This window comes from Hemitrygon akajei, chromosome 6 (assembly GCF_048418815.1).
Source record: "Hemitrygon akajei chromosome 6, sHemAka1.3, whole genome shotgun sequence".
In the NCBI taxonomy this organism is placed as follows: Eukaryota; Metazoa; Chordata; class Chondrichthyes; order Myliobatiformes; family Dasyatidae; genus Hemitrygon; species Hemitrygon akajei.
Window position 1 is genome coordinate 87,655,688 of NC_133129.1, and position 22,425 is coordinate 87,678,112.

Here is a 22,425-nt window from a genome sequence, read left to right on the forward strand (position 1 = left end):
TAGCCAGAGAGTGGAAAATCTGTGGAATTTGTTGGCACAGGTGGCTGTGGAGGCCAAGTCACTGGGTATATTTAAGAAAGAGGTTGATAGAATCATGATTAGTCAGGAAATGAAGGGATATGTGGAGAAGGCAGGGGATTGGGTCTGAGAGGGAAATGGATCAGCCATGATGAGATGGCGAAGCAGATGATGGGCCAAATGGCCTAAACCTGCTCCTATTTCTCGTGGCCGTATGGTCTTAGATGCTGCTCAACACATTGACTTCCACCAGCAGTGGGTTCACTGCTCCGGATTCCAGCTTCTGCAGTTTCTGGTGTCTTTGAAATGTATCCCAGTCGGAACTCGATAGCTCGGAAGACAAAGGAGGTCAGAGAAGGCAAATCAAAGCCTTAGTAGGTGCGAAGACCTGGAATTTTTCAGGAAACATCGGCAAGAAGCTACAAAGTTAGTAATGAGGGAACAAATGGATTAGGAGGTACACATCTCACTGGGTCAGGCTGCGTTTGCGGAAGAAGTTGGGCAGTCGATATCTTGGGTTGAGACCCCTCCTCTGGACTGAAAGGTAGAGCAAAGATTGTCAGGATAAAGAGATGGAGGAGAGGTGGAGTCGGAACCAGGAGGTGATGGGTGGATCGAGGTGAGGAGGGGAGAGAGGGAATAGTGACAGAGGCTGGGAGGTGATGGGTGGATCCAGGTGAGGAGGGGAGAGAGGGAACAGTGACAGAGGCTGGGAGATGATGGGTGGATCCAGGTGAGGAGGGGAGAGAGGGAATAGTGACAGAGGCTGGGAGGTGATGGGTGGATCCAGGTGAGGAGGGGAGATGAGCAGACGGAGGAGGGGAGAGAGGGAATAGTGACAGAGGCTGGGAGGTGATGGGTGGATCCAGGTGAGGAGGGGAGAGAGGGAATAGTGACAGAGGCTGGGAGGTGATGGGTGGATCGAGGTGAGGAGGGGAGAGAGGGAATAGTGACAGAGGCTGGGAGGTGATGGGTGGATCGAGGTGAGGAGGGGAGAGAGGGAATAGTGACAGAGGCTGGGAGGTGATGTGTGGATCGAGGTGAGGAGGGGAGAGAGGGAATAGTGAGAGAGGCTGGGAGGTGATGGGTGGATCCAGGGGAGAGAGGGAATAGTGACAGGCTGGGAGGTGATGGGTGGATCGAGGTGAGGAGGGGAGAGAGGGAATAGTGACAGAGGCTGGGAGGTGATGGGTGGATCCAGGTGAGGAGGGGAGAGAGGGAATAGTGAGAGAGGCTGGGAGGTGATGGGTGGATCGAGGTGAGGAGGGGAGAGAGGGAATAGTGACAGAGGCTGGGAGGTGATGGGTGGATCCAGGTGAGGAGGGGAGAGAGGGAATAGTGACAGAGGCTGGGAGGTGATGGGTGGATCGAGGTGAGGAGGGGAGAGAGGGAATAGTGAGAGAGGCTGGGAGGTGATGGGTGGATCCAGGGGAGAGAGGGAATAGTGACAGGCTGGGAGGTGATGGGTGGATCGAGGTGAGGAGGGGAGAGAGGGAATAGTGACAGAGGCTGGGAGGTGATGGGTGGATCCAGGTGAGGAGGGGAGAGAGGGAATAGTGAGAGAGGCTGGGAGGTGATGGGTGGATCCAGGTGAGGAGGGGAGAGAGGGAACAGTGACAGAGGCTGGGAGGTGATGGGTGGATCCAGGTGAGGAGGGGAGAGAGGGAACAGTGACAGAGGCTGGGAGATGATGGGTGGATCGAGGTGAGGGGGGGAGATGAGCAGACGGAGGAGGGGAGAGAGGGAATAGTGACAGAGGCTGGAGGTGATGGGTGGATCCAGGTGAGGAGGGGTGAGAGGGAATAGTGACAGAGGCTGGGAGGTGATGGGTGGATTGAGGAGGGGAGAGAGGGAATAGTGACAGAGGCTGGGAGGTGTTCGGTGGATCCAGGTGAGGAGGGGAGAGAGGGGACAGTGACAGAGGCTGGGAGGTGATGGGTGGATCCAGGTGAGGAGGGGAGAGAGGGAATAGTGACAGAGGCTGGGAGGTGATGGGTGGATCCAGGTGAGGAGGGGAGAGAGGGAATAGTGACAGAGGCTGGGAGGTGATGGGTGGATCCAGGTGAGGAGGGGAGAGAGGGAATAGTGACAGAGGCTGGGAGGTGATGGGTGAATGGAGGAGGGGAGAGAGGGAACAGTGACAGAGGCTGGGAGGTGATGGGTGGATCGATGAGGGGAGAGAGGGGATAGTGACAGAGGCTGGGAAGTGATGGGTGGATCCAGGTGAGGAGGGGAGAGAGGGAATAGTGACAGAGGCTGGGAGGTGATGGGTGGATCCAGATGAGGTGGGGAGATGAGCAAACGGAGGGGGGGAGAGAGGGAATAGTGACAGAGGCTGGGAGGTGTTTGGTGGATCCAGGTGAGGAGGGGTGATGCATCATGTTGCCTCCAACCTATCTCTTCTTTTCTCTCTGCTCTTGATCCTCTCTTTCTCCCCTTTCCTTCCCTCTTATTTTTTTTCTCTCTCTTTCTTCACTCATTTTCTCCTTCCCTCCATCTCCTCCCTCTCTTTCCACTGCCTTCCTTCATCCCCCCTTCCTCTCATTCCTTCTCCCCGCCTCCTTCCTCCTGCCCCCGACTGGGTCGGTGTAGTGTAGAAAGGTCGAGCAGCTCTGGGAAAAGGACGTACAACCGGAGGCGAAGGTTCATGGTGGGTCCTGTCCGAGTTGTCCGGCACCAGAGCCATCACTAGCGTCCGCAGAGTTTATTACACTGGACACAGAGGAGACTCGGCGCCCCCCAGGCGCAGGGAGACTCTCTCAGCAGAGCCCGTTCTTGTGGATAACTCTGCGGTCAGAGACACAATGAGAGAAGTGAGACGGTTTCTGATGGGGCTCCAGTGCCCACGGGAATGATAAACCTTTCCCGTCAGAGGCCGCCTGGGCACCAGAGGAGGTAAATCCGGTGTGTGTTCAATGCCAGATTCCTGCGGGAACTCGTTTCTTCTAAATGCTTCAGTGGGTGTGGTGCTGAGCCGAACTTTAGCAATGCATTTCTAAAGATAAAGATACCGGCTGGCTTTACCTGTCAGGTGTACTTTGAAACATACACGTCTGTGTCTGATCAGAGAGGGAGCGTTGTGCCGGGGGTGGGGTGCAGTCTGCAAGTGTCATCACATTCCCAACACCTACATGGCTTGACAGCAAGGCACCAGGTCTAACGCTGACATGATGTGGGAGGAAACCCATGCGGTCACGGTGCAAACTCCTACCGAACAGTGACAGGAGCCCAGCCTCCAATCTCCCGGCTGATACTGTGAACCATGCTACTGTGCCGTCCCAGGTACATGTTCAGTATTTGTATACGAGCACTCTCCGTCCCGTCCTTGGACATGTCCACTGCCGCCTTCCCACAAACCGATGGGGTTGGCACTCCTCCTGCTAGAGGTACTTCCCAGCTCCCACACGGACCTGAAATCCCAATCATTGTTTGGGAGTTTTTCCGCCTGATGTTCAAGGAGCAAACCATGCTGGGTCTGTGATGGGACAGGGTCACTCTCTGTCTGACCCTGGAGTGTGTGATGGGACAGTGTAGAGGGAGCTTCACTCTGTGTCTGACCCTGGGAGTGTGTGATGGGACAGTGTAGAGGGAGCTTCACTCTGTGTCTGACCCCGGGAGTGTGTGATGGGACAGTGTAGAGGGAACTTCACTCTGTGTCTGACTCTGGGAGTGTGTGATGGGACAGTGTAGAGGGAGCTCCACTCTGTGTCTGACCCTGGGAGTGTGTGATGGGACAGTGTAGAGGGAGTTTCACTCTGTGTCTGACCCCGGGAGTGTGTGATGGGACAGTGTAGAGGGAGCTCCACTCTGTGTCTGACCCTGGGAGTGTGTGATGGGACAGTGTAGAGGGAACTTCACTCTGTGTCTGACTCTGGGAGTGTGTGATGGGACAGTGTGGAGGGAGTTTCACTCTGTGTCTGACCCTGGGAGTGTGTGATGGGACAGTGTGGAGGGAGCTTCACTCTGTGTCTGACCCTGGGAGTGTGTGATGGGACGGTGTAGAGGGAGTTTCACTCTGTGTCTGACCCTGGGAGAGTGTGGTGGGGCAGTGTAGAGGGAGCTTCACTCTGTGTCTGACTCTGGGAGTCTGTGATGGGACAGTGTGGAGGGAGTGTGTGATGGGACGGTGTAGAGGGAGCTTCACTCTGTGTCTGACCCTGGGAGTGTGTGGTGGGAAAGTGTAGAGGGAGCTTCACTCTGTGTCTGACTCTGGGAGTGTGTGATGGGACGGTGTAGAGGGAGCTTCACTCTGTGTCTGACCCCGGGAGTGTGTGGTGGGACAGTGTAGAGGGAGCTTCACTCTGTGTCTGACCCTGGGAGCGTGTGCTGGGATGGTGTAGAGGGAGCTTCACTCTGTGTCTGACCCTGGGAGTGTGTGATGGGACGGTGTAGAGGGAGTTTCACTCTGTGTCTGACCCTGGGAGTGTGTGATGGGACAGTGTAGAGGGAGCTTCACTCTGTGTCTGACTCTGGGAGTGTGTGATGGGACAGTGTAGAGGGAGCTTCACTCTGTGTCTGACCCTGGGAGTGTGTGATGGGACAGTGTAGAGGGAGTTTCACTCTGTGTCTGACCCTGGGAGTGTGTGATGGGACAGTGTAGAGGGAGCTTCACTCTGTGTCTGACCCCGGGAGTGTGTGGTGGGACAGTGTAGAGGGAGCTTCACTCTGTGTCTGACCATGGGAGCGTGTGCTGGGATTGTGTAGAGGGAGCTTCACTCTGTGTCTGACTCTGGGAGTGTGTGATAGGACAGTGTAGAGGGAGTTTCACTCTGTGTCTGACCCTGGGAGTGTGTGATGGGACAGTGTAGAGGGAGCTTCACTCTGTGTCTGACTCTGGGAGTGTGTGATGGGACAGTGTAGAGGGAGCTTCACTCTGTGACTGACCCTGGGAGTGTGTGATGGGACAGTGTAGAGGGAGTTTCACTCTGTGTCTGACCCTGGGAGTGTGTGATGGGACGGTGTAGCGGGAGCTTCACTCTGTGTCTGACCCTGGGAGTGTGTGATGGGACAGTGTAGAGGGAGCTTCACTCTGTGTCTGACCCTGGGAGTGTGTGATGGGACGGTGTAGAGGGAGCTTCACTCTGTGTCTGACCCCGGGAGCGTGTGCTGGGACAGTGTAGAGGGAGCTTCACTCTGTGTCTGACCCTGGGAGTGTGTGATGGGACAGTGTGGAGGGAGTTTCACTCTGTGTCTGACCCCGGGAGTGTGTGATGGGACAGTGTAGAGGGAGCTTCACTCTGTGTCTGACCCTGGGAGTGTGTGATGGGACAGTGTAGAGGGAGTTTCACTCTGTGTCTGACCCCGGGAGTGTGTGATGGGACAGTGTAGAGGGAGCTTCACTCTGTGTCTGACCCTGGGAGTGTGTGATGGGACAGTGTGGAGGGAGCTTCACTCTGTGTCTGACCCTGGGAGTGTGTGATGGGACAGTGTAGAGGGAGCTTCACTCTGTGTCTGACCCTGGGAGTGTGTGATGGGACAGTGTAGAGGGAGCTTCACTCTGTGTCTGACCGTGGGAGTGAGTGATGGGACAGTGTAGAGGGAGCTTCACTCTGTGTCTGACCCTGGGAGTGTGTGATGGGACAGTGTAGAGGGAGATTCACTCTGCGCCTGACCCTGGGAGTGTGTGATGGGACGGTGTAGAGGGAGCTTCACTCTGTGTCTGACCCTGGGAGTGTGTGATGGGACGGTGTAGAGGGAGCTTCACTCTGTGTCTGACCCCGGGAGTGTGTGATGGGACAGTGTAGAGGGAGCTTCACTCTGTGTCTGACCCTGGGAGTGTGTGATGGGACAGTGTAGAGGGAGCTTCACTCTGTGTCTGACTCTGGGAGTGTGTGATGGGACAGTGTAGAGGGAGCTTCACTCTGTGTCTGACCCTGGGAGTGTGTGATGGGACGGTGTAGAGGGAGCTTCACTCTGTGTCTGACCCTGGGAGTGTGTGATGGGATAATGTAGATGATTCATCAGGACCTTAGCATAGCATGGAACCCAGTCTGTACCTACCATCTTTCTTGCCCATTGGTCCTGATCTCATTTAACCCTTGATGTTTCAAGTGCTGGACTATATACTCACTGTTGTGAGCATCTGTCTCCACCACCCCCTCAGGCAGAGGGTTACAGATTCCGCCGCCTTCTCTGCAGGAAAATAGGTTTACAGTACTGTACAAAAGTCTTAGGCACATATATGGTGCCTATAAAAAGCATTCAATTCACCCTCCCCCCCACCCGAAGTGTTCATATTTTATTGTTTCACAGCATTGAATCAGTGAGTTTAATTTGGCTTTTTTTTAACATTCATCAACGGACACTTTTGTGTCAAAGTGAAAACAGAGCTCTACAAAGTGATCTAAATTAATTACAGATATAAAACACAAAATAATCGATTGCATAAGTATTCACCCCCATTTAATATGACACACCAAATCATTACTGGTCCAGCCAATTGGTTTTAGAAGTCACATAATTAGTTAAATAGAGATCTTTTTCTGGAGACCTGTGTGCAGTCAAGGTGTTTCAACTGACTGTATTAAAAATACACCTGTATCTGGAAGGTCCAACTGCTGATGAGTCAGTATCCTGGCAAAAACTACACCATGAAGATAAAAGAACACTCGAAGCAACTCGGTGAAAAGTTTATTGAAAAGCACAAGTTAGGAGATGGATACAAGAACATTTTCAAGTCACTGAATATCCCTGAGATACAGTTAAGTCAATCATCAGGAAATGGAAAAAAAATGACACAGCTGTAAACCTACCTAGAGCAGGTCGTCCTCAAAAACTGAGTAAGAGAGGCCACCAATAGGCCTATGACAACTCTGGAGGAGTCGCACACTTCAGTGGCTGAGATGGGAGAGACTGCACGTTCAACAATTGTTGCCCGGGTGTTTCACCAGTCACAGCTTTATGGGAGAGTGGCAAAGAGAAAGCCACTGTTGAAAAAAAACTCTCATGAAATCTCTGCTAGAGTTTGCCAGAAGGTGTGTGGGAGACTCTGAAGTCAGCTAGAAGACGGTTCTGTGGTCTGATGAAACTAAAATTGAACTTTTTGGCCATCAGACTAAACAGTTTATTTGGCTTAAGTTAAACACTACACATAATCAAAAACACACCATCCCTACCGTGAAGCATGGTGGTGGCTGCATCATGCTGTGGGGATGCTTCACTGCAGCAGGCCCTGAAATGCTTGTGAAGGTAGAGGGTAAAGTGAATGCAGCAAATTACAGGGAAATCCTGGAGGAAAACCTGATGCAGTCTGCAAGAGAACTGTGACTTGGGAGATTTGTTTTCCAGCAAGACAATGACCCCGAGCATAAAGCCAAAGCTAACAGGAATTGTTTAAAAACAACAAAGTTAATGTCCTGGAGTGGCCAAGTCAGAGTCAAGATCTCAATCCAATTCTGAACTTGTGGCTGGATTTGAAAAGGGCTGTTCACTCAAGATCCCCATGCAATCTGACAGAGCTTGAGCAGTTTTGTAAAGAATGGGGAGAATTCAGTGTCCAGATGTGCACAGCTGATAGAGACCTATCCACACAGACTCAAGGCTGTAATTGCTGCCAAAGGTGCATCTACTAAATACTAACTTGAAGGGGGTGAATACTTATGCAATCAATTATTTTGTGTTTACCAATTGTAATAAATTTAGATCAATTTGTAGAAATTTATTTTCTCTTTGACATGGAAGAGTCTTTTCTGTTGATCAGTGTCAAAAAAGCCAAATTAAATCCACTGTGATTCAATGTTGTAAAACAATAAAACATGAAAACTTCCAAGGGGGCTGAATACTTTTTATAGCTAGGGTGCCTAAGACTTTTGCAGAGTACTATATTCATCAATGTGGAGAGTGAGTTTGTAAATCTGGTGGGAGCAAAGGACGTTGGGAATGGCAAGGGTGGAGAGCCACAGGAGGGGTGTGGGACAGGTGGCAGAGAAGGAGTGCCAGGGTCGGGGATTGGTGTAGGTAGACACACCCAGCCCTGAGACTGCAGGCAAGGTCATTTGATTCCAAACAATTGGCTTTGGATCATTACAGAATTCCCACTCACTCCCCTCTCCATTCCCCTTTTCCCAACCATGATTCCCCTCTCCCTGCCCCCCTCCCACTCTCAATCCACAACAGAGACCCAGATCAGAATCAGGTTTATCATCACTCACACATGTCATGAAATTTTTTTTTTGCAACAGCAGCAGTACAGTGCAATACATAAAATTGTTATAGTACTGTGCAATAATCTTAGTCACCCTAGCTATAGATCTGTGCCCAAGACTTTTGCACAGTCCTGTATATATTCTCACTTTTGAATTCCTTTGCCTGAAAAAAGACTGTGGGCAGATTCATCCTATCTGTATCTCAGAATTGTAGACCAGTCTCCCGTCAGTCTACCATGCTCTAGGATTAAAGACCCAGCCAGTCTGAACTCTCCTTATCTCAGACCCTCGAGTCACGGCAACATTCCCGTAACTCGTCTCCGCGCTCCTTCCAATTTATTTACTCGGTGCCCCTCTTTGGAATAAGGGCTGCACATTCAGTGCCTGTGCCAGGCTATGTAACTGTCCCACCTTCCACCTGGTGTCACCAGCCAATTCACTGAAAGAAATACACGTGAGAGACTCTTCTGAGGCTGGGATTCCAGATCACACACACCAAATGCTAGAGGAACTGAGCAGGCCAGGCAGCATCTGTGGAGGGAAATGAACGGTCGAAATTTCCATAAGGCCATAAGATATAGGAGCAGAATTAGGCCATTTGGCCCATCGAGTCTGTTCCACCATTTCATCATAGCTGATCCATTTTCCCTCCCAGCCCCAAATTCCTGCCTTCTCCCCAAACATCCTGACTAGTCAAGAATCTGTCATCCTCTGCCTCAAATATACCCAATGACTTGGCTTCCACAGCTGCCTGTGGCAACGAAGTCCACAGATTCACCACCCTCTGGCTAAAAAATTCCTCCTCATCTCCATTCCAAAAGGACACCCCTCTATTCTGAGGCTGTGCCCTCTGACCTTAGACTCCCCTACCATAGGGAACATCCACTCCATATCCGCGCTGTCAAGGCCTTTCAACATTCAATAGGTTTCAATAAGATGCCTCTTTCTTCTGCATTTCAGTGAGTACAGGCCCATTGCTATCATATGACAAGCCTTTAAATCCCAGAATCATTTTCGTGAATCTCCTCTGAACCCTCTCCAATGTCAGCACATCCTTTCTTAGATAAGGGACCCAGAACTGCTCACAATACTCCAAATGAGGCCCCACTAGTGCTTTATAAAGCCTCAACTTTACACTTCTGCTTTTATTTTGTTTTGGATCCAGTATTATATTTTGGGTCCAATGTTGTTTGTCATATACATTAATGATCTAGATGATGGGGTGGTAAATTGGATTAATAAGTATGCAGATGATACTAAGGTAGGTGGCGTTGTGGATAATGAAGTAGGTTTTCAAAGCTTGCAGAGAGATTTAGGCCAGTTAGAAGAGTGGGCTGAACGATGGCAGATGGAGTTTAATGCTGATAAGTGTGAGGTGATACATTTTGGTAGGAATAATCCAAATAGGACATACATAGTAAATAGTAGGGCATTGAAGAATGCAATAGAACAGAGTGATCTAGGAATAATGGTGCATAGTTCCCTGAAGGTGGAATCTCATGTGGATAGGGTGGTGAAGAAAGCTTTTGGTATGTTGGCCTTTATAAATCAGAGCATTGAGTATAGGAATTGGGACGTAATGTTAAAATTGTACAAGGCATTGGTAAAGCTGAATTTGGAGTATTGTGTGCAGTTCTGGTCACTGAATTATAGGAAAGATGGCAACAAAATAGAGAGAGTACAGAGAAGATTTACTAGAATGTTACTTGGGTTTCAGCACCTAAGTTACAGGGAAAGATTGAACAAGTTAGGTCTTTATTCTTTGGAGCGTAGAAGGTTGAGGGGGGCCTTGATAGAGGTATTTAAAATTATGAGGGGGATAGATAGAGTTGACGTGGATAGGCTTTTTCCATTGAGAGTAGGGGAGATTCAAACAAGAGGGCATGAGTTGAGAGTTAGGGGGCAAAAGTTTAAGGATAACACAAGAGGGAACTTCTTTACTCAGGGAGTGGTAGCTGTGTGGAACGAGCTTCCAGTAGAAGTGGTAGGGGCCAGTTTGTTATTGTCATTTAAAGTAAAATTGGATAGGTATATGGACAGGAAAGGAATGGAGGGTTATGGGCTGAGTGCAGGTCGGTGGGACTAGGTGACAGTAAGCGTTCGGCACGGACTAGAAGGGCCGAGATGGCCTGTTTCCGTGCTGTAATTGTTATATGGTTATATTCTCGTCCTCTCAAAATGGATCCTTACATTGCATTGGCTTTCCTCACCACCGACTCAACTGGTAAATTAATCTTCAGGGAATCCTGCACGAGGGCTCCCAACTCCCTTTGCTTCACTGCCCTGATCGGGGTTGGGGGTGGGGAGGGCTAGTCAGGTGCTGCTCCATGCCCAAGGCATTTTGTTGTCAAGTGTGTTGCTCTGGATTTCCAGCATCTGTGAATCTCTTGTGTTACTGCATTCTGGCATGGTTTTCTCTTGGTCTACCTCAATGCATTGTCCCGATGTGATCTGTATGACGGGACAGGTGTTCCCCTGTACTCAGTACACGTGGCAATAATAGACCAGCCAGTGCAAGAGCAGCAGGTATGGCGCCCGGTTGGGACTGCTCAGTGCTATGGCCTTGGTCTCCAGCCTCTCCTTCCTGGTGCCCACCTGCTGCCTGGCCGTCCTCCATAGCCTGATCAGACGCAAGCTGTGGAGGCGGCGCAAATCCCGCCGGGACAGGAGTAACAGGCGCACCGTCAAGGTGCTGGGTGGGTACGCAGGAAAGCCGGAGTGGGAGTCGGCCAGTCAGCCCCTCAAATCTGCCCTCTCTCCTCCCCTTCCCGTTCTATACAATCAATTCCTCTTCTGTGCCGGTTCCCCATTTCCTCAATCTGTCTACACCCTGAACGTGTCTAATACAACACACCTCCTTCTACAGTACTGTGCAAAGGTTTGGGACACTTGTATACTGTATAGCCAGGGTGCCGAACACCTGTTCACAGTTCTGTATTTGTCAACATGGAGTGGAGACCGAATTCGTAAATCTGACGGGAGAAACGGATTTTGAGAATGGTGAGGGTGGAGTGCCACGGGACGGGTGTGGGACAGGTGGCAAGGGGCCAGGGGGTTCCAGACACACCCAGCCCTGAGACACCAGGCGAGGTCATTCGATTCCAAACAACTGGTATATTGATCGTTACAGGAGGTGTCTCTGGTGCTTCCCACTCCTTCCCCTTTTCCCAACCATGATCCCTTCTCCCTGCCCCTTTCCCACTCCCAGTCTGTGATAGAGATCCATATCAGAATCAGGTTTTTCATCCCTCACAAATGTCATGAAATCTGTTTTTCTTTTGTGGCAGCAGTACATAAAATTACTACAACGCTGTGCAAAAGTCTTAGACACCCTAGCTATGTAAATGTGTCTAATACACTTGCACAGAACTGTGCTTTCCTCCAGTCAAATTACGCTCTCCTGTACTAGCCATCTCCACTCTGGGAATAAGACGATGGTTGTCCACTCTATCAATGCCCTATCATCTTCTACACCTCTCATCGTCCTTTGCTCGAAAGGAAAAAAGCTCTGTCTCACTCGATCTTTCCTCATAAGGCATTTATTCAATTATTCAGATACAGAACGGAATAAGCCCATCCAACCCTTCCAGCCTCACCACTCAGCAACCCCTGATTTAATCCTATCCTAATCACGGGACAAGTTACAGTGACCAATTAACCCACTGACCGGTACGCCTTTGGACTGTGGGAGGAAACCGGAGCACCCGGAGGAAACACACACGGTCACAGGGAGAACGTACAAACTCCTGACAGGCAACAGCGGGAATTGAACCTGGGTTGCCTCTACTGTAAAGAGTTGTGCTAACCACTGTGCTACCACTCCTGCTGTGATATGCACACATCATCCCGGTAAATCTCTTCTGCATCCGCTCTGAAGTTTCCACATCCTTCCCATAACGAGGCGGCCAGAAATGAGCACGGTACTCCAAGCCTGGTCTGACCAGAGACTGATAGAGCTGCTCTTGAACTCAACGCCCTGACTATTGATGGAGTGTAGAGCAGTGCAGTTAAGGAACAGGTCCTTCATCACACCACATCCTTCTTACAAATAATCCCTGTCCCTCCATTCCCTGCGTACTCACATGTCTAACAGCCTTGTAAACACGATTATCACATCTGCACCCTCCAGCAACCATGGCACCCAGTTCCAATCACCCTCCACTCTATAAATGAAAAACTCACCCCTCATGTCTCCTTAAAACTTACCCTCTCTCACCTAATGTGAATGTCTTCTAGTAGTTGACATTTAGAGTCATAGAATCATGGTAAAGTACAGCATAGAAACAGTCCCTTCGGCCCATCTAGTCCATGCTGAACTGCCTACCCCCATCAACCTGCACCGGGACTGTATCCTCCATACTCCTACCATCCACGTACCTGTCCAAGCTTCTCTTAAACTTTGAAATTGAGCTTGCATACACCACTTGTGCTGCCAGCTCGTTCCACACTCTCGTGACCCTCTGAGTGAAGAAGTTTGCCCTGATGTTCCTCTTAAACTTTTCACCTTTCACCCTTAACCCATGACCTCTGGTTGTAGCCCCACCCAACCTCAGTGGAAAAAGCCTGCTTGCAATTCCCCTATCTAGATCTCTCATAGTTTTGTATACCTCTATCAAATCTCCTCTCAATTTCCACATTCCAAGGAATAAAGTCCTAACCTATTCAATCTTTCCTTATAACTCAGGTCCTCCAGACCCGGCAACATCCTTGTAAATTTTCTCTGAACTCTTTAAACCTTATTTACATCTTTCCTGTAGGTCGGTGACCAAAACTGCACACAATACTCCAAATTAGGCCTCACCAAAGTCTTACACACCTTCAACATAACCATCCCATCTCCTGTACTCAGTACTTTGATATATGAAGGCCAATGTGCCAAAAGCTTTCTTTATGACCCTATCTACCTGTGATGCAACTTACAATAAGTTATTCGTACAACAAGCTGAAGGAACTCAGCAGGTCGGGCAGCATCCGTGGAAACGAGCGGTCAATGCTTCGGGCCGAGACCCTTTGTCAGGACAGGTCTCGGCCCGAAACATTGACTGCTTGTTTCCACGGATGCTGCCCGACCTGCTGAGTTCCTCCAGCGTGTTGTATGTGTTGCTTTGACCCCAGCATCTGCAGTGTACTTTGTGCTTTCAATAAATTATTGGCCAGTATTCCCAGCTCCCTTTGTTCTTCCACACTCCTCAGTGCCCTGCCATTCACTGTGTCTGACCTACCCTGGCTGGTCCTCCCGAAGTGCGACATGTCGCACTGCCTGCATTAAATTCCATCTGGCAATTTTTCAGGCTGGTCCAGATCCTGTGGCAAGCCCTACTAGTCCTCCTCACTGTCTACTAGTCTGGTACAAAGATTCTGACTGTCTACTCTGTCTATGATCCTCAACATTTTATCAACTTCTATCTGGTCTCCCCTCAGCCTCTGGCGCTCCAGAGAAAACAGCCCAGGTTTGTCCAACTTCTTTGTTTAGGTCAGACCCTCTAATCCAGGCAGCATTCTGGTGAAGCTCTTCTGCACATTCCCCAAAGCCTCCTCATCCCTCCTGTAATGGGACGAGCAGAACTGCACACGATACCAAAGTTTTACACAACCACACCCTTGACACTTCACATGCTCAGTACCCTGACCGATGAAGGGGAGCTGTTTGTACAACTTCTTCGCCATCCTATCTACTTGAATTGAATTGACTTTATTTCTTACATCCTTCATACACATGAGGAGTAAAAATCTTTACGTTACGTCTCCGTCTAAATGTGCAATGTGCAATTTATAGTAATTTGTAATGAACAGTGTGTACAGCAGGACAGTCAATATAACATAGAAATACAGTTGTATCAGCGTGATTTAATCAGTCTGACGGCCTGGTGGAAGAGGCTGTCCGGGAGCCTGTTGGTCCTGGCTTTTATGCTGTGGTACCATTTCCCAGATGGTAGCAGCTGGAACAGATTGTGGTTGGGGTGACTCGGGTCCCCAATGATCCTTCGGGCCCTTTTTAAGCACCTGCCTCTGTAAATGTCCTGAATAGTGGGGAGATCACATCTACAAACGTGCTGGGCTGTCCGCACCACTCTCCGCAGAGTGGACTCGGACCCCAAGGTCCCTCTACACATCAGCGTTGCCACCGACTGTGTACTTTCCACTTACATTTGATCTCCGCACCCACCTTCGGGGGAGCAGAAAAGTCCCGCGATTCAACCCCTCGGAGAGAAGGAGTTCCTCAAGGTCAAACAACCGGCCCCTTAGTTCTGCGATGATGTCCACTCTCCCACCGGTGGAGACATCTGTGTTGCTCCCATTGTCCCTTCACAGGAAGAATGAGGAGGGTGTGGAGGAGGTTCGGCAGGATGATGACTGCATTAGAGGGGCATGAGCTGCACGGGGAGGTTGGACTAACTTGGGTTGCTCCCTGTGTGCTGTGATTCTAGGACTCTGCCAGTGGGAGGCGCCAGTTGCTGCTGAGGGAGTGGTAGCCCCCTCTGTTTTCTCAGGAGTGGGACTCTTTCTCGTGGCCTCCTGGCTCAGGGGGGCAAGGCTGCCTGCGGTTCTATATGCGTGGACACCCTAGGCACCTTCATACCCTTCCTTATCACGGCGGTGCAGTGGGTAGAGACGGTGTCTCTAAGTGCCAGAGACCTGGGTTCAAACCCAACCTCCGGCACTGTGTGCGCATGCAGAAGCGGAACGGGGAGACGGTGTGGAGTGAAGTGGAGGTCACGTGTCTCTCCACAGCTGTCATCGTCCTGGTGTTCAGATTGTGCTGGCTGCCCGTCCACATCGAGAGGAACCACCTCCTGCCGACAGCCGGCAGCGCGGGGACGTACACGGTCGGCCGCTGCTTCCAGGCCTTCTCCTTCACGGTCTCTTACCTCAGCGCCCCCATCAACCCCGTCCTCTACAACCTCATGTCGGCAAGGTACAGAGCTGCTGCTGGGCCTGCACGCGGCTGGGGGCAGGAGGAGAGGTTGGAGGAGGAAGGGGATGTCACAGTCTCTTCCACAATGTAGTGAGAGTGACCATTGTTACCCAGGATCAGGAAGTGTTGTCTAAAAAACATCCTGAAAGAACAAACAAATTACTGCTGACAAGATACTTCCGTCCAGATTAAAGTTACTTATTCTGTTCCTGCTGAGTTTGTAGTGCTTTATTTCAATGCTTTGGTGTTTGAGGTGTGCCCAGGGCCAGCCGAGCCTACAAAAGTGGTGGTTAGAAGCTCTCCCCATCATCTGCCACAGAAAACAGCAGCATCCATCCACAAGGACATGCTCTCTTCTCGCTGCTGCCATCGGGAAGGAGGCACAGGAGCCTTAGGTCCCACACCTCCAGGTCCAGGAACAATTATTACCCAACAACCATCAGGCTCCTGAACCAGCGGCCTCTCGGCTGCTGACTCACTTCCAATGACTCTGCTACTCGTTCTGAGTATTAGTTATTTGTTTATTTACTTGCACGCTTCTTTTGAATATCTGCTGTGTGTCAGTCTTTGTCCATCATGTCCGACAACGTGCAGGTGAGTTTCCTAAAGTGGGACCGTTCCACTCTCTTGATCTCCGAAGTCTGAGTCCAGTGGTACAAGCAAGTGTCACAAACTGGGCTCCTCCTGGGTTGCTGTGGATGGCCGTGGCCTTGTCGTGCCCTTCGCTCTCCGTGAAACCTTGCAGAACCACCTTCCTGGTCATTGGATCTCACTGTCAATCTCATCCACTGGAGATAACTTCGCATGCTGGGACAGGAAGAGGGACATTTATGTAGAGTATTGTGTAAAATTCTATTTTATTTTTTCCTTATAAATGCCTGCAAGAAAATGAATCTCAGGGCAGCTTACGATAACATAGATGTACTTTGATAATAAATGTACTTTGAAATTTGCCTCAGAAATTATTGTGGTAAAGGATGCGATAATCATTCAGGCCACTTCGTACTAAATCCATGAAACCTGGAACCGTACACCATAAGACCTGGGCCTTTGGCCCATGAGGTTGTATCAGACTAATTAATCTAGTAATTAAATGGTTAACGAAACTAGACCCAGCCTATGAGTCTCACTCTGATCTTTCCCCGCCCTCTTGACATAGAACATAGATCAGTTTGTTTGTTCATTATGTTCCATGTCATGTGACATGTGTGATCATGGTTTTTACCTGACCATGATTATTCCTGGTAAATTTTTTTACAGAAGTTGTTGCCCATTGCCTTCGTTACTTGGGCAGTGTCTTTACAAGACTGGGGCCCCAGCCATTACCAACGCTCTCCAGAGATTGTCTACCTGGCATCAGTGGTCACATAGCCAGCACTTGTGATGTGCACCGGCTGCTCGTACAACCGTCGATCACCTGCTCCCATGAGTTCACGTGACCCTGATTGGGGTGAGGGGGTGCTAAACAGGCGCTACAGCTTGCCCAAGGGAGGGAAGGAGTGCCTTACACCTCCTTTGGTCGAGACGTATCCCCACCCCACCACCCAACCTATTTTACAGCTGTAAAACTGTTATTTCCTAATAGTTATTGACGGAGGAATTCATCCAGTCTATGTACTGAACAAAATCAGCGCAGACCCCTAATGCCCGTGTCTGACACTAGTGAGAAACTGTCTCCTGTCCCAATGAAGAGGCTTAGTGTCCCAAATAAACAAAGGGAATTCTTACTATCTTCTCGATTCATTTTTGTTCTGACTGGGAACAACGCTCAACAATTATAAAGACTAACTCTGAATAACAATTTTTTAAAAGTGTTTTTTGTTTATGATACACCACTTGAAGCTGAACACAAATATCATTTTTAGACCATTTATTTCATGTAGGAATTTGTACAAGCAAGAAATTACCTTTTATTGACTTTAATGTGTTTAATTATATAACAGTGCAGACACTTTGCAATAGTTCAACTAAGCTAAAACTGTTTTGTTGACTATTTTTGTTTGTACTCAGTGTCTGAGGCTTCTCACTTAAGTGTCCAACAATAATCAGCCAGCATTGATGGATTCCAGTTGCCCTGATACCGTTTCTCCATGACTGCAATGTCCTGGTGAAACCTTTCACCGTGCTCGTCACTGACAGTGCCAAGATTTGCAGGAACGAAGTGTAAATGGGAATGCGGAAAATGAATCTTTAGTGACGTGTTGCACTTCACGGTTTTGTGTGCTTGAAACATGTTGTCAACCAGCTGCACGTAGTTTGGTGCTCTTTAGTCGCCAAGAAAATTTTCAATAACACTCTTGAATGCCTTCCATGTGATTTTCTCCAGTCCCACTAGAAGTTCTTTGAATTGCCTGTCATTGATGACCTGTTTGATTTGTGCACCAACACAAAAGCCTTCCTTAATCTTGGCATCAGTTACTCTAACTTGAATTATGAATTGAAATAACAAATATTAGCATTTTTTTTAGAAAATGATGAGTGATTTCATGGTGATTTTCATGATCAGCAGCCCAAAATCCATAAGATACATCCAAAAGTATTCAGGAAGCAAGATCTTTGTTGTGCTGCATTAGAGAATGCAGAATAAAGTGTTACAGTAACAGGGAAAGTTCAGTGCAGGTAGAAAATAAAGTCCCATAGCGAGGTAGACTGCGAGGTCAAGAGTCTATCCTATCAAACTGGTCTGTCCATAAACTGGGTGTGAGTAACTGGGGAGATCCTGTACTGCAATTAACCTGTGTTACACTGAACCTACCTCCAGGAGGACCATAATCTTGGCATTGAGTTTGGAGGCTTGTGTTCCTCTATAACCCAGAGAGCTGTGTTGGCTGGAGTCAGGGTTTTATGCTTTGGCTCTTGGTAGGGTCACCCATGCCAAACAGGTCAAAGGGCAGAGGCCAGACAGAGAGTTGCCCACCAGTTCAGTTTAGAGCTAACAACCCTGGCTGATAAAACAAAACTGTTATGGAAACAGCAATGAAGAATCTTTCTACATCTGAGTGTGACGGCATTCCTGTGTCTCCACTTGGAACATGCATAACTGACAGTAGTGAAAACCGAGAGGAAGCTGACACGATGAAGGAAGCTGTGAACTCTGCCCGAGAGTCACTGGGAGAATGGGAAACTCTATACACATGAACGTGCACACACACACACACACACACACACACACACACACACACACACACACACACACACACACACACACACACACACACACACACACACACACACAGTCTCTGGAACTGTGAGGCGGTGTCTCAACCTGTTGCACCGCTCTGTACATCCGCCTCTGGAGTCTTTATTCTTCCACACTGCATTTTGGAGGAGCTTTTGAACAGATTATGATCATTTATTACGTAACAGTGGGATTGAGCTCTATTTCATGGCTGAGAGATTATTCACTCACACAGAGCAAACAAACTCTGTCAGCGCTGATGATAAATCACACAAGTGCGTTCTCTTGGCATTACTTGCATTTAAACTCAATCTCACAGCATGACCAGGTCACTTGCTGATTCCCCCTTAGCACAACTCTGGGGTGTGAAACTCTCTCAGGGAGAAATGGATATTCCTGAGAAAAAACTGCTTAGCACATCCTGCAGTACATCTTGCATGACCTTGTTCTCAATTACTACTCAACTGCCTCAGGAGTCCATGAAGGAAGGTGTGATTGGATCTGGCTGACAGTGTTGAGGTACAGTCAGATCTTGGGGTCCAAGTTCATACTCCCTTGAGAGCTGTGTACGAGTATTAAGGTGGAAAAGAAAGCATATGGTATGCTTGCCTTTATAAGTTGAGACACTGGAGTTCAAAGTGAAAGTGCAAGTCGATTTATTATCAAAGTACATATGTGGCACAATATACAACCCTGAGATTCATCTTCTTGCAGGCAGACTCAATAAATCCGAACCAGAATAACAGAGTCAATGAAAGACTGCCCAACTTGGATGTTCAACCAATGTGCAAAAGGCAGCAAACTGTACAGATTTTTAATAAAATTAATAAATAGTGAGACATGAGAAAGTCTGCCAATGCTGGAAATCCAAAACAATGCCGCCTAATCACAAGCTAACAAGTAACTACTCGAATCAGAGTCAAAACTCCAAGGATACGCAATTGGACACCTGCAAAGTCTCGGAGAATTAATTGGAAGTAATCAAGGACAACTGCAACTTAAATGTAAACTACAGAAGACCAAACAAAAACACATAAAAAACCCGAAATGCAACAATACAGAAAATTAATTAATACAAAAAATTCAACAGCAAAAAAATCCGAGGCCTTGAAAACACTCTACCAACGAAATGTCATGAAATTTTTTTTTGTAGCAGCAGTACAGTGCAATGCATGAAATTACTACAGTACTAGGCATCCCATCTATATCAATGTGCCTGAGACGTTTGCACAGGACAATGGACACAGCCTCTTCCAGCCCAGCGGCGTACCAGCTCAGAAACTTACAGCAGGGAACTGCTCCATGTAACATCCTGAACCCCAGGTCCCCAACGCAGAAAACGGGACTCCAGCCCCACCCTGTGTTGTTGGTGCTCACGGGAGAAACCCCCTTGCTGCTAGAGTCAACCTTGCAGGCTGAGACCTTTCACCAGACCGTAGCAGTCCGTTTTTAAAAATTATTTATTGAGATAATGCACGGAACAGACCTTTCCGCCCTTTGAGCCGCATCGCTCAGCCTAATTTACAATGATCAATTAGCCAAACGTTACGTCTTTGGACTGTGGGAGGAAACCAGGGCACCCAGAGGAAACGCACGCAGCGGCGGGAATTGAACCCAGGTCGCTGGGACTGTAAAGCGTCGTGCAAACCGCGACACTGCCATGCAGCGTCTTTTCCACGGGTTAGAGGAGTCCAAAATTAAAAAGCATAGGTTTGGGGTGAGTGGGTACCGATTTAAAGGGGGCTTAAGGGGCAACGTTTGCACGCACAGGGTTATGGGCACATGAACCAAGTTGCCACAGAAAAGGGTTGAGACAGGTACAAATAACATCAGTAAAGAAGCATTTGGATCGGTACATAGGGGGGTGGGGGGAGCTGAGTTTGCAGGGATTTAGGCCGAGGCAGGAAATTGGGGCAAGCAGGTTGGGCACCATGCCAGCATGGACTCGCTAGGCTAAAGGACCTGTATCTGTGCCGGAAAGCTCTATGACACAAAGGGGTAAGAGGTGAACGATGTTTGCTCAGTTCAGTACGTGTGTCTGGAGAGAGTAACCAATTACCAAGCAGTTGTTATCCACACGGGCATCACTCCAGTACCAGATGCTTCACTAAAATCGAATCATCGCATTGCAACAGATAACCAATGGCTTTTAAGATCGCACATTTGGTGAGTGAGTGGATGAAATCAAAATTTACTCGTCAATAAAACAATACACAATCATGATCTGCCAGTTTTGGCAATCGCTGTCTCTGCGGCTAATCTACATTCCGAATCAAACAGCGTTCAGTGGAGATGCAAAGAGACAGCATTGCCGGAATCCAATCAACACGTGTGATGGGACGGTGTAGAAGGAGCTTCACTCTGTGTCTGACCCTGGGAGTGTGTGATGGGACGGTGTAGAGGGAGCTTCACTCAGTATCTGACCCTGGGACTGTGTGATGGGACAGTGTAGAGGGAGCTTCACTCTGTGTCTGACCCTGGGAGTGTGTGATGGGACAGTGTAGAGGGAGCTTCACTCTGTGTCTGACCCCGGGAGTGTGTGATGGGACAGTGTAGAGGGAGCTTCACTCTGTGTCTGACCCTGGGAGTGTGTGATGGGACAGTGTAGAGGGAGCTTCACTCTGTGTCTGACCCTGGGAGTGTGTGATGGGACAGTGTGGAGGGAGCTTCACTCTGTGTCTGACCCTGGGAGTGTGTGGATGGGACGGTGTGGAGGGAGCTTCACTCTGTGTCTGACCCTGGGAGTGTGTGATGGGACAGTGTAGAGGGAGCTTCACTCTGTGTCTGACCCTGGGAGTGTGTGATGGGACGGTATGGAGGGAGCTTCACTCTGTGTCTGACCCTGGGAGTGTGTGATGGGACAGTGTAGAGGGAGCTTCACTCTGTGTCTGACCCTGGGAGTGTGTGAGTGGACAGTGTGGAGGGAGCTTCACTCTGTGTCTGACCCTGGGAGTGTGTGATGGGACAGTGTGGAGGGAGCTTCACTCTGTGTCTGACCCTGGGAGTGTGTGATGGGACGGTATGGAGGGAGCTTCACTCTGTGTCTGACCCTGGGAGTGTGTGATGGGACAGTGTAGAGGGAGCTTCACTCTGTGTCTGACCCTGGGAGTGTGTGATGGGACAGTGTAGAGGGAGTTTCACTCTGTGTCTGACCCTTTTTTTTAACAAAATCCTTTATTACAAATATCGGTGCTATACAATATATACAAATCAGTGGCAAACACAGTTACTTCACTACAAATAGACAATAGACATTACACCAAAATGTTGCCATCTCTATCCACGATGGCATTTACACCCCGCGGAGCCCAACGGTCTCGAAACTCCTCTAAGGTCGCCGTGGACAGCGCGTGTTCTTTTTCAATATTTACCCAGGCATGAACATACCCTCTAAACATTGCCAGGCAGTCTGCCCGGGGAGATCCTCCCGCCACCCGTTTCCAAGACCCTCGGATGGCGGATTTCGCCAGCCCCAGGAGCAAGTTGACTAGGACATCCTCATCCCTCCATGCCCCCTTCCTTACTGGATGACCATATATAAATAGGGTGGGGTTAAAATGCAGCCAGAAGGTGAGAAGCAGCCCACGCAAATACGCAAAAAGAGGCTGCAGCCTCGCACACTCCATGTACATGTGGTACACGGTCTCCTCCAGCCCGCAGAAGTGGCATGCAGGTGGGAGATCCGTGTACAAACTAAAGAACTTATTGCAGGGCACCACTCTATGCAGCACCCTCCAGCCGAGATCCCCAGGTGCATGGGAAGAACCCCCTCGTAAAGGGACTTCCAGTGGGGACCCGCCTCACCTCCGGGTGGAAAGACCGACCGCCATGGCGTGTCGCGACGGTGGACAAGGGCAAGGAAGTGGAGGGTGTGGAGCAGCAGCCCATACAAATACCTCTTACTTGCATCCCTGAATGGGACTGTGGGTATCGATGAGAGACGGCTCAAGTTGTGTGGACACGGCTCCCGGAGAAGATTGCGGGGTCTGGGCCCAACAAGCAGCTCGGCCTGAGTCGGTCCACACAACTGAGCCGTACTGACATCCACTGAGGTAGGGCAAGGGTCGGCCAGGACCCCGCCCTCCGCCTGAGGAGGGGATTCCCGGCCTGAGGCGACCATGTTCCAGACTCTCAGTAGGTCCTGATAGAAGCCGGGCAGACTCCGCAAA